Genomic DNA, 13,386 nt, shown 5'->3' with positions numbered 1-13,386 from the left:
TGTGGCCCCCCAAAGACTGCCCAGAATGGAATGTGGCCCTCCAGCTGGAAAAGGTTCCCCATCCCACTTTACCTGCTCAATGAACCAAGGAGAGATCTGTGTAGGGGAAGGGCTCAGGGGTGGAGCATCTGCTTTGCATGCAGAAGGTCCCAGGTTCAATCCTCCGCATCTTCAGGTAGGGCTGGGAATGCCCCCTCTGTGAAATCCTGCAGAAGAGCTGCCAGTAAGTGCTGTTAATAATGCTTAGCAGAAGGAGCCAAGGGTCTGACTTGGCGTAATACGGCTTCCTATATTAGACATGGTTGGGGAGATGACAAGTGCACATCATCTTCTGCATTCACCTGCAGCAGAACAGCCTAGGGACCTAAAAAGAGTTCTGCTAGATCAGTCCCTCTAGTCCATTATCCTCTTCTCACAGTGACCACCCAGAGGCCCCAATGGGAAGTCCGCAAGCAGGACTTGAACGTAACAGCACTCTCCCCACATCACGAGTCCTGTGGCATCACCGAGGCATGGAGTGGCAGGCAGAGGCATACAAATAATAATAATAACAACAATAATTGCTATTATTGATAACAATAATTGTTATTATTAGCATCAAGAGGGCTGTCCACCTCACTCCTTCATTTGTAAAATCAGCACATGCCACTTTATCTACCAGGTTACCAGACTCAGAGCAAGCCAGGCTCTTAAACCATAGTCTGACTGTAGATTCAGACAAAATAGGGAACAATGGTTCATTGTTGTTGTTGTTGTTTAGTCATTTAGTCGTGTCCGACTCTTCGTGACCCCATGGACCAAAGCACGCCAGGCACTCCTGTCTTCCACTGCCTCCCGCAGTTTGGTCAAACTCATGCGGGTAGCTTCAACAACACTATCCAACCATCTCATCCTCTGTCATCCCCTTCTCCTTGTGCCCTCCATCTTTCCCAGCATCAGGGTCTTTTCCAGGGAGTCTTCTCTTCTCATGAGGTGGCCAAAGTATTGGAGTCTCAGCTTCAGGATCTGTCCTTCCAGTGAGCACTTAGGGCTGATTTCCTTAAGAATGGATAGGTTTGATCTTCTTGCAGTCCATGGGACTCTCAAGAGTCTCCTCCAGCAACATAATTCAAAAGCATCAATTATTTGGCGATCAGCCTTCTTTATGGTCCAGCTCTCACTTCCATACATCACTACTGGGAAAACCATAGCTTTAACTATACGGACCTTTGTTGGCAAGGTGATGTCTCTGCTTTTTAAGATGCTGTCTAGGTTTGCCATCGCCTTTCTCCCAAGAAGCAGGTGTCTTTTAATTTCTTGGCTGCTGTCACCATCTGCAGTGATCATGGACCCCAAGAAAGTAAAATCTCTCACTGCCTCCATTTCTTCCCCTTCTATTTGCTAGGAGGTGATGGGACCAGTGGCTATGTTCTTCGTTTTTTTGATGTTGCACTTCAAAACATATTTTGCACTCTCCTCTTTCACCCTCATTAAAAGGTTCTTTAATTCTTCCTCACTTTCTGCCAGCAATGTTAGAGACTTCCTAATTTAATTGTAGTTTGCAGTAAAGGAACTGTGTGCTTGGACAACATATTTGCTGAGGACTCAGCTGGTTAAGCCACGATTAACCAATCTGTCAATTTCATTTTCTTTCATCTTCTCATTTTTCCAATCTTCAATCCAGTTCTTCACATTTGTGCAACAATATGCTCTTTTTTAAAAAAAACCCCAAAACCCCATGAAAATTCACCAGCATTTTAGCATGCTCTTTTCACCCAAAACTGAAAACCCAACCTCTCACTCATGACAGCAGCAGCAGCACTCCAACCAAACTGAACATCTGAGTCCTACTTAGCTGGCAAGGCCACCTTCATTTAAAAGCCCCTAGACACCAACTGAATGTAGCCCAGGGGCTCCCTCTTGTGGGCAACATAGAGCACATCAGCTTAGCATGGCTTGGCAACATGGACCATGTACGGCTGGCTATCAGTGTTGTGAAGAAAAAGAAGAAGAAGAAGAAGAAGAAGGAGAAGGAGAAGGAGAAGGAGAAGAGGAGGAGGAGGAGGAGGAGGAGGAGGAGGAGGAGGAGGAGGAGGAGGAGTTTGGATTTGATACCCCGCTTTATCACTACCCGAAGGAGTCTCAAAGCGGCTAACATTCTCCTTTCCCTTCCTCCCCCACAACAAACACTCTGTGAGGTGAGTGGGGCTGAGAGACTTCAAAGAAGTGTGACTGGCCCAAGGTTACCCAGCAGCTTCATGTGGAGGAGTGGGGAAGCGAACCCAGTTCACCAGATTATGAGTCCACCACTCTTAACCACTACACCACACTGGCTCCACACTGTGAGCTTTAGTTCTGCCCATTAACCAAGGACAGACCCTGGATGGCTTTTCTTTTTCTTTAGAAAAGAGAGTTTCTGGTCCTGTGTGCAAAATATTGGAGAATCTATCATACTTGCTCAACGGTTAGGGCCCAAGTTCTCCGTTGTGGGCGGAAATACAAAGCTGCCTTTTAATCAATCAGACCATTGGTCCATCTAGCTCAGTATTGTCTACACGGACAGGCAGAAACTCTCCAGGGTTGAAGGCCATGGATCTCTCCCAGCCCTACCTGGAGATGCTGGGAGTTTCTGCATGCAAAACAAGTGCTCTTCCACTGAGTTAAACTCCTTCCTCACATCTATAACCTTTCCCTCACTTGGAACGTGCTTTCCTGGAGATTTGTTGATGCATGCAAACATACTGCCTCCAGGGGTCGCTCTCTGATCTCTGTCAGGTTGGAAGCCTCACAAAGGCGATCAGCCCTGGTGTAGCAATCAAAGCTGAGGCAGCCTCACCTCCTTGCCAGACAACTTGGGGAGCCCAACCCACTCTATTTTTAAACATCCCTGTGCTCTTCTCTGTCCATTCTCGGGCCCAGCTATTCCTTCTATTGTTCCTCTCAGGGATGGGCCACTGGTGTCACAAGTACAATACCACAAGTGTTATTTATTTTCTTTGCAAAACCAATTCCTTCTCCTGTTTGCAAGAGAGCCACGGGGCCAGTAGGCACACAAGGAGGTGATTGGCAAAAACCAGCTCCACCTTCAGCGGAGGAGAGGCTCAGAAATTGGGGGAGGCTTTGTCGAAACTGTTCGGGATCCAGCCCGGCCCCCAGGTGACTCTGGGTTCGAGGAGCTCAGCCGGCCCTCCCCCAACAAATCTGCTGAGATATTGGGCGTTGCAGCAGCTCCTGTCACAGCAAAAGGCTCGCCTCCTTTAGCCTTTGTTGTTTCTCAGCCAAGCATTTCATTTGAGAAATACAGTAGTGTAAGGCAAGCCAAATCCACAGGCAAGAAGGTGAAGTGGGCATTTGGACCCGTAAAAAGAAAGGAAAGGCAAACCCCAAGACTGATGGGCAGGGGGAAGCTGCAGGTTTGAGAGAGGCCCATGCAGAACATAGGTCAACTATGGAACTTGCCCCTGCAGGAGGCAGTGATAGCCACCAACTCGGAAGGCTTTAAAAGAAGATTGGACAAATTCATGGAGGAGAAGGCTGTCAGTGGCTGCTAGCCACAATGGCTATGCTGTGTCTTTACTTCTGGAGGCAGTAGTGCTTCTGAATACCAGTTGCTATAAACCACTGGGGTGGGGTAGTGCTCTTGTGCTCAGGGCCTGCTTGAGGGTTTCCCGCAAACATCTGGGTGGCCAGTGTGAGAACAGAACTGACATAGCAGGCTCTTCTTATGTCCAAAGTGAACCCTGGAAAGTCCCCTCCGTTGTCAGGGAGGCCCTGTAGGTTTCTGTTAGGCAGCCATTGTTGCAATCAACACTGCTTGGCTGAATCTAGCTGCCATTTTAATTACAGTGGTAAGCTGTACGCCGGCTCCCTCAGCCAATAAAGCGAGATGAGTGCCGCAACCCCAGAGTCGGCCACGACTGGACCTAATGGTCAGGGGTCCCTTTACCTTTACTTTACCTACCTTGGGTTAAGAACTTAATTCTTTCTGGAGGTCTGTTCTTAACCTGAAACTGTTCTTAACCTGAAGTACCACTTTAGCTAATGGGGCTTCCCGCCGCCACTGCGTGATTTCTGTTCTCATCCTGAAGCAAAGTTCTTAACTGGAGGTACTATTTCCGGGTTAGCGGAGTCTGTAACCTTAAGTGTCTGTAACCCAAGGTACCACTGTACCCACAACACCCCAAAAGTGATGCTACATCAAGGGCACTTTGGGCCAGCCCTAAGCAGGGGTGAAGGGACTATATTATTATTATTATTATTATTATTATTATTATTATTATTATTATTATTATTACAAAAATGCACATTCCTTGTCAGACCTCATAGTGTCAAGGCAGTTTCTAGCTGTGATATTATTTGACATTTGATAGGCAAATATTGAGAGGCAAAGAGAATGCGATGCAATAAAAATAAGATATATCAAAAGCAAGCCACAATGCCAATGGGTGAGCACCCTGTCTTTTCCACTATAAACATAAGAAGAGCCTGTTGGATCAGGCCAATGGCCCATCTACTCCAGCATCCTGGTCTCACAGTGGCCAACTAGGTGCTTGTGGGAAAGTGGCCAGCAGGATCCGGGCACTGGAACACTCCCCACTCCTGTGGTTTCCAGGAAGTGATATGACTCAAGTATCTGTTGCCTTTTGCACCTGATCACTCTGTTTTCTGATAGGGTTGCTGGATGTCGAAGGAGAGCAGTGTTTTGGCTTACATTCCTTTCCTGTCCCCTATGGTCTGCTATGTCTTTTTCAGACTGTGGATGGGAAACTTCAAGGGCCCTCACCCACAGTGTCAGATTCAGGGAAAGATCCCATCTCCAGGTCACAGCCAAGCACACCTCTTTGCAGAAGAAGCCGTTCATTCAAACTGGTAGCAATTCATTAATCACAGACCCACACATAGCATTCCCTCATGAGCGACCATCTGCAACCAGAGCTGAGAGCTGTTATTATATCCCTCAAAGAACCAACAGCGGGTTTATCAGAAGTTCTCCATTGCTGGCCTAAGGCAACACCTGTTAATCTCTGAGCTATGATTCCCAGAGTTCCCTGGGAAGAGGGATTGATGGTTCAACCATGATGGGAATTGCAGCTCTGTAACAAACTGCAGTCCCCATGATTCTTTGGGGTGTGAGCCAGGACTGTTTAAAGCATGGGTCGGCAAACTAAGGGCCACGGGCTGGATCAGGCACAATTGCTTTCTAAATCCAGCCCGCGGACGGCCAGGGAATTGCCGCGTGGATTGGCAGCGTGTGGATCGGCAGCGCATGTTCTTTCACTCTCCCTCCCACTCCCTCACACAGCGGTGGTGGCACCTCCTCCCTCCCTCCTCCTGGCTTTTCCCCGCCCAACCTAGAGAAGGAAGGGGCTGGGCTTTGTTGATGCCAGCCCCTCTCCGGAGCCCTTTCATGTACCGCTCATTGTGTCTCTGCCACCGCCGCCACCAGCCCCTGCGGCTTGCAAGACACAGGAGCCGTGGCTGGCTGAGCATGTTTCTGAGCACAATTCAAAGTGTTGGTGCTGACCTTCAAAGCCCTAAACGGCCTCGGCCCAGTATACCTGAAGGAGCGTCTCCACCCCCATTGTTCTGCCCGAACACTGAGGTCCAGCGCCAAGGGCCTCCTGGCGGTTCCCTCGCTGTGAGAAGCCAAGTTACAGGGAACCAGGCAGAGGGTCTTCTCGGTAGTGGCATCCGCCCTGTGGAATGCCCTCCCACCAGATGTCAAAGAGAACAACAACTACCAGACTTTTAGAAGACATCTGAAGGCAGCCCTGTTTAGGGAAGCTTTTAATGTTTGATGTGTTACTGTTAATATTCTGTTGGGAGTCGCCCAGAGTGGCTGGGGAGGCCCAGCCAGATGGGCGGGCTATAAATAAATTATTATTATTATTATTGTTATTATTATTATTATTATTATTATTATTATTACTGAGCACCCCTCTTGAGCAGCCACCATTAAAAGCAGCCCCTCTCTGGAGCCCTTTCAAGCGTCACTCATTGTCCCTCGTTCATTCCCCCCCCCCAAAAAATATAGTCCAGCTCCCCACAAGGTCTGAGGGACAGTGGAACTGGACCCCTGCTGAAAATGTTTGAGGACCTCTGGTTTAAAGGGTGTGGCACTGCATTAAATGCGTAGTGCAGATACGGGACCTTATGTAGGTGTGGCAGGCTACATTCTAGCCAGGGAAAAGTCAGAGGGATCTCCCAATCCACCTCTCCATCCTTCAGAAGCACCATCCCAGTTCAAGGACACATTCCAGGCAGGCAAAACCTCTCAAGGAGGGTGCGAATTAAGACCAGGGAAGGGTGTGGGCCAAGGAGAGGCTTGGAGAGCCAGAGTTGACCTCCTGACCTGAAGTTCCCTGCTCCTGGGCCTGATCCACCACACTCGGAAGGGCATTTGGAAGGAGCACTCAGCTTTGTGAGTCTGCTTTCTGCTTCACAACCAGAACATCTGAATGCATCTGATAGGGCAGCAGAGGTGGGGGCTGCCTCTACAGGCTTCAAGGGTGGGGGGGCTTCAAGAGACTCTTTGGGGCCTGATGCTGTTACCCACAGATTCAAGCTCTGCTCTCAGGGATGGGCTGCAGATTCCAATCCATTGACAGAGAGAGAGAGAGAGATGCAACACACGGGAGGGTGTAACCCTGTACTTTCTTTAGAGATGGAATGAGGGAGGGGTGAAGGCAACTCCGCAGGGCAGGCCCAACCTGTTCCTGAAACCCCAGAGCTGGTTCGTCAAGGGAGAGGCTCTGCCAAGAGTCAAGGCTGGGAAAGTCAACGCTCAAAGGGAACCTGCGCTCTGTGGTCGGTGGCGGTTTCAGGTGTGCGAACACAGAAAGGCAGGCCCACAGACCTGCCCTGTCAGGAGGGCTTACACCTGCACACCGACCAGAAGCCCAGGAAAGACAGCGCAACTCCCTCTCCTATAGCACAGCAATGCCGTTGGAGAAAGGATCAGTCTAAAGCTCAGTCCCACTGTGGGGAAGTGGTTAGAGCAGGGGGAGAGAAGCCTCATGTCCAGAGGCCAAATGCAGACCTCCAGGCTAGGGGCAAAATATTGCATTATGCTGCTAGAGGCAAAATGGGAAGTGCCATCTTGTCCTGCTCTGCTGCTTCCATTGGTGCCACCATTACCGCTGCTTCTTCACCCACCTCCTCAGCTGCTGGTGGAAAAGCAGTGCTGCCATCGTTCTCAGTTTGGGGCAAGGTCGCCCCTGATTTGAGCAGATCTTGCCGATAGCGCATGAGATCTTGCACGCTCTTACAAGATCTCATGCAATTTTGGATGCGATTTCCATCAAAATTGGCACTAACACTGGCGCTGCTTCTGTGCCACCTTAGGGGTTTCAGCCGCCTGAGGCAGCTGCCTCAGTCTGCCTAATGGCAGAGCCAGCTCTGCTCCAGGCCTCTCTGGGGTTGAACAATGCATAGAATCATAGAACTGTGGCATTGGAAGCAACCATAAGCAGACCCTCCAAGTGCCCCTATTTTCTAGGGATAGTCCCAGATTTATAGAAGCCGTCCCAATTTCTGATCCGATCCTGGAATATCACACTTTTCCTTAGGATATCCTTAAGGAGAAATGTTGGAGGGTATGGAGTTATGTGCCCCCTGAACCAAAGAGATGAGTAACTATTCAATCTTTAGAAGACATCTGAAGGCAGCCCTGCATAGGGACATTTTTTTAAATGTTTAATGTTCTATTATGTTTTTATATATGTTGGAAGCCACCCAGAGTGACTGGAGCAACCCAGTCAGATGGCAAGCTATAAGTTAATAAATAATAATAATTGAATAGGACGTCCCTATTTTCACTGGAGAAATGTTGGAGTGTATGCATGAGCCTGGCTGCCGGATTAGGCCAAAGGCCCATCCAGTCTGCCCGTGGGAGTTCCTTCAATAAAGGGTGGGGACAAAAATGAAACAAGCAAACAAAGACGAGAAGAGGAGCCAACATGTGCCGGAGTCTCAGCAGCCCATTTGTGCAGGCATTTAAAATCAGAGCGTTGCACCAGGTCTTTAAATGTCTTCTGCTTCGGACAATGCGGCACCGGTTCTGCCCACATGGCCCAAGTGCCAGAAAGGTGATTCACCCCCCTCTTGAGGGATGGGTGAAATGAGAATGCCATGCATACCTGTGTGTCACGCGAAGAAGGAACACCCTGGGCTAACCAAAAGTGGGGTTGAGGGGGTTGGGGGGGGGAAGGGCTTGGTGGGGCAGGACAGATTCCTCTTGTACTTTTGACCGCCGAGGAGGTTTCTATTTTGGCAAGAAGCTCAGCATTGGATTAATAAGGTGCTAACCTAACAAAGGGTTATCCTGCAAATGAACAATTTCCCTCTACTCATTGCTAGTAGGGCCCTTGTTTCTTTAGCAGCAGTGTAATGGGCACCGATCCAGTTGGCAAAGCTGGGGGAATGCAGAACCAGCTGAATATGTGTCTGATAAAGCACAGAGCTCTTGTCTGCCAGAAAGGCTGGGTGGAAGCCCTCCTCTTTTGACACTCAGGGTTCTCTCTAAGTCCTGCTCAGACTCATCAAAATTAATGTGCCGAAGTAAGTCTTGCCCTTTAACTTCCGTAGGTTTACTCTGGTTAGGACTAGCACCGGCAACAATCCTAAACATGTAGATTCAGGACACGTAAGTTGGCATATGCAAATGTGATGCAAATACCCGTCTCCTTTGGTTCCCTTTTTTGGTGATATGTTAAGTGGCGGCCCTCCTCCTTCTCCTGGTGGCAACCATTCAATTAGATCCCAGGACAGGGCAGGTTGTTCAGCAGGCTCCTCCATGTAGGCGGAAAGGTATTAAGAAGTAGGGGGGGGAACACCCAAATTGTCAACAGCCGGCTGATATATAGCAGTTTGACTCGATGGGAGAAAATACCTGTAAGTGACACACAGCTTATTTATGGCTTCCTGTCGCACGTCAGGGCTTACGTTGCGTGACAAGCGATGCCTGTTCACCTGTGATGTCAAGAGGCCAGGCACACTGGTACCATGTTTTCCATGAACGCATGTCTTCTGGTGGCAGTCAGTGGTACAAAGGGAACATCTGCATTTATTCCTCCACCCACTTTCCTCTCTGGCCCGGCCCATTCCTGGCATGTGGCCCCTGGAAGGTTGCTCTGAAGGGAATGCAGCCCTTGGGTTGAAAAATGTCCTTACACCTGGGATAAGTGCACAAGTCTTGCTCACAAACGTTCCTTGAAAAATGCAAGGGGTTCGCCCTCCTGCAAACTGCATATCCAAGCGACATAAGAACTATTTCCAGCTCATCGAACGATGAGTTGTGCCCATCTCCACAGTGATGTTGGCAAAGAGCCTGCTTCTGGCTCCTCTCACAGCAGGCAGTTTGCAGCTAAGGAGGACATCTCCAAATTTCACACCCCAGCTGATGTCATAGTTGCTCAGAGGGGGGCCACGAACCTCAGGATTTTTGTGTCATTTATCACGAACTTCTTTAACATAGCACCTCTGGCATACTTTATAAAGTCACTTATGCCGAAACAAAACAGGACAGGTCTCTGCCCTGATGACCCTACATTTCCATAGCAAGGGAAACGACAAAGAGAAGGAAGGAAGTGTTGGCAGAGGCACTTAAATCATGCTGAGGGAGTCCTGAGAGAAAAGAAACTGGCAATACTTTTCTAGGTGAGCTGAGCAAAAACAGCACATAATAAGAGGAGAAATAAACAGAGAGGAGTTGTCTTTCTTACAAGGTTCAGGGCTAGTCCACAGCAGGAAGAGATACAGAGGAAAACTCACTCAGAACTTGAATTACCTCAGTGGGGCCAATGTGGCTGGATGTTGGGAACCACTTCTTAGTTGGCTGACTGTAAACAGAATTAACCCATTGGTTAGTAGCTGAATGATCCCTGGTGTTGTACTTCCAATAGGGAGAAGCTGGGATAAACCAGGGATAAATGTGGGCAAGTGTAGTCTTCCGCTCTTCTGGCAATGAGGACTAGAACCTCCATAAGGCAAGATGTATTTTGAGCTTTGGGAGGGGGAGTTCCGAAAGAAGAAAGAGAGGTGACCTCATCATGTGGGCATTCTGGAAGGACATTCCAGGCATACAGACTAACAGAGGATGGAGCCCTTTAAGGGACATGGGGGCGTGGGTGGCTGAGGGTGGTAGAGCTGGAGGAGAGAAGGCCAGAAACAGGAAATAATACTTACTTGGGAGCCAGTTCAATGAAAGCGATCTATGACTTTTATATCTGAGTGGGGTTGCCAACAGTTTTGCTAGCCTGTGCTCCTCCACCTTTAGCAGCAGCTTCACCTGCAGATGTTAGCAGGCAATCACATCCATCTCCCTGCCCTGAAACCTCCACTTGTCAATCTCTGCAGATAAAACTGCTGATTAAAACTGCACAGGAGCTAGCTAGCCTGATTCCCACCCCCATCAGTTGGCCACCCTATTTTCAAGGCAACACGATCCTTCCCTTCGAGCATCCCATGAACCTATAGGACTTGATTAGTGTAATTGCTGCCACTTATTGCTGGGACACCAAAATTGGAGGGTGTTTGAGTTTTTTTAATTACATCCGCTTTGCTCTCTCTCCTTGCCATAAGCCTACAGTGCAGTCCCTGGGTGTCCAGTTGTTCAAGAGAGGGAGGAGAGGGAGGCTGTGTAATATTGCCTCCAGGGCTATACGCAAGCCGTTTGATGCATGAGAAGATCCGCGTCAATTCATGGATCCAAATAGCCCAGAGGGATGTGGAAGGCTGCTGGGTGACAAGAGTCTTAGAACAGACCTCCCACACTGGGATGTGGAAGCCTGACATGTTTGTGTCTTTTAAGCGTTCCAGGGAGTATGAAATACACCCGTCATTTAAATTTGGACTAGTTTTCTTGCATGCATAGAAAAAGAAGAACAACACTAGAGGTGATAATTAACATAGCAAAGTTAGGATAATTGTGTTTTATCACCGAATACTAGAATTGTGAATGGTCTTTGTGCTGATTTGAGCAAACAGTCCAGCTTTAATTCAGGGGTGGGGATCCTCTGGCCTGGGGACTCGATGCAGCCCTCTCATCCTCTCTGTCTGGTCCTCTGGCTTCAAAACATCCCAGATACATCCCAACCGACCTTCCTTGAATTTTCTGACCTGGCCGAAATGTGTCCTTGGCTCACGACTCTTGTTTCATTGGATTGAGGGTAAAAAGGCACGCATGACCATGTGCAGAAATAAACTAATAATAATAAATAATAATATATTTTATTTATACCCCGCCCTCCCCAGCCAAGACCAGGCTCAGGGCTGCTAACATCAAGTAAAAACAATTGATTAAAATACAACTTAAAAATAAGATTAAGTACAACATTAAAATGCAGTCTCATTTCAGTAGAAACTCAGATCAAAAACTTTTTGGGGATGAAAACATCAAATCTTCACCAAGGACAACTATCCAAACTGGTCCTACGTGGGCCGGAAAAAAGCCAGGTAAGTCCCCTAATAGGAGTTCCATCACGGAAGGAGAAAGGAAAAAGGAAAGAGGGGGAAGGGATCAAGTTGATTCCAAGCCAAAGGCTAGGCGGAACAACTCTGTCTTACAGGCCCTGCGGAAAGAAATCAGATCCTACTAGCCTACTGTGCAAAGGTGGCGTGTACATTAATTGCCCTACGCACTTTTGCTCCCCCACCACTACCACTGGCATGTGAGCCCCAGAAGGTTGCTCAGAAGGGAATGTGGCTCTCATGCATGCAGCCAGCTCCTAGGGACTGAGGTCCCTTCACTACCTCCTCCCCCCCCAACATTTTTTTTTTTTTGAGAAGGCCAGATCCACACACACACACCCCGAAAAAAAGTTGATGGGTATTGCTATTCAAATGGTGGATGGGTACTACACCAAGTGATTGATTATACAAGGCAGGACTTACCTGCCCCCCCCCATATTCAAAACAAAAAAAATTCCTTCCAGTAGCACCTTAAAGACCAACTAAGTTAGTTCTTGGTATGAGCTTTCGTGTGCATGCACACTTCTTCAGATACCTGAATATTTCGTGCATGCACACGAAAGCTCATACCAAGAACTAACTTAGTTGGTCTTTAAGGTGCTACTGGAAGGAATTTTTTTTGTTTTGACTATGGCAGACCAACACGGCTACCTTTCTGTAACTGCCCCCATATTTTATTCAAGTTAGCACCCCTGCCCCCATGCAAAACAGGTTATCCTACCCTTGCTTTAACTGAATTTTCACAGATACACTTCATAGCTAAATGGCTTCACTTATTAATATTTTATTTCTTTGATTTACATACAAAATATTTTATACCACCCTTTTGACTGCCTATATACCACTCAGGGAGGCTTTCAACAGTTTGAAATAACAAAGCAATAATAGGCATTAAATTACAATGAACAGAACAATCAACATATATCTTTTTATATTGCTGTAACGTGCCTCTTTTGGTGAAGGGTGGGTAATAATAATAATGAGCAAATTTTAAAACCTTTATATGAAGATTTCTGTCTAATAAATTTTTCTTCCGTGTCCAGATATACATCTGTTTGTCTGTCTAAGATAGATACATTGTCCATTTTTTGAATCAGACTCTAGTCCACAAATTATATCAGTTTTTTGGGAATTGCAGGCAGATGGAGTACTGTTGTGCTCATGTCCAGATTTCAGGCTTCCCATTGGGGTATCTACCGTATTTTTCACCCCACAGGGCGCACCGGCCCATAGGACGCACCTAGTTTTTTTGGGGGGGGAATAAAGAAAAAAAATTATTTCCCCCCCAGGTGCGGGGCTGGGGCGAGGGAAGCCCGAGCTTCCCCTGACCTCAGCCCCCAGAACAGGCTGCTATCTGCAAGCCGTGGGAGTGCTGCGTGACTTCGCGAGGCCAGCGCGCCCCAAGCTTCTGGGTGCAGGCAAGCTCTCCGCTAGCCGTGGGAGAGCTGCACAACTTCGCGCAGCTCTCCCACAGCTAGCGGAGAGCTTCCTGAAGCCTGGAGAGCGAGAGGGGTCGGTGCGCACCGACCCCCCTCGCTCTCCAGGCTTCGTCGAAAGCCTGCATTCGCCCCATAGGAAGCACACACATTTCCCCTTCATTTTTGGAGGGGGAAAAGTGCATCCTATAAGGCGAAAAATATGGTAGTCAATCACTGTGAGAAGAGGATGCTGGACTAGATGGGCTACTGGCCTGATCCAGCGGGCTCATATTACAGTCCTAAAAATCTATGAAATCATTCCATGGTCTGAACATAAGCAAGGCTACCACCTTGCTGAAGCTAAGGTGCTCTGGGTCTGGTCATGCAGGCTGCGAGCTGTATTGCAAAACATCTGGGCAGCACCCGGTTGGCGAAGCCAGTTGAATTCTTTTTGGCTGCAAATGTCAATGCATTGAAAGAATTTTCCGTTCGCCTCTCAAGATTAGAGCAGAGAGGGAGA

The sequence above is a fragment of the Podarcis melisellensis genome (assembly GCF_964234715.1).
Source record: "Podarcis melisellensis genome assembly, chromosome: 14".
Lineage (NCBI taxonomy): Eukaryota > Metazoa > Chordata > Lepidosauria > Squamata > Lacertidae > Podarcis > Podarcis melisellensis.
This window is presented reverse-complemented; position numbering follows the sequence as displayed.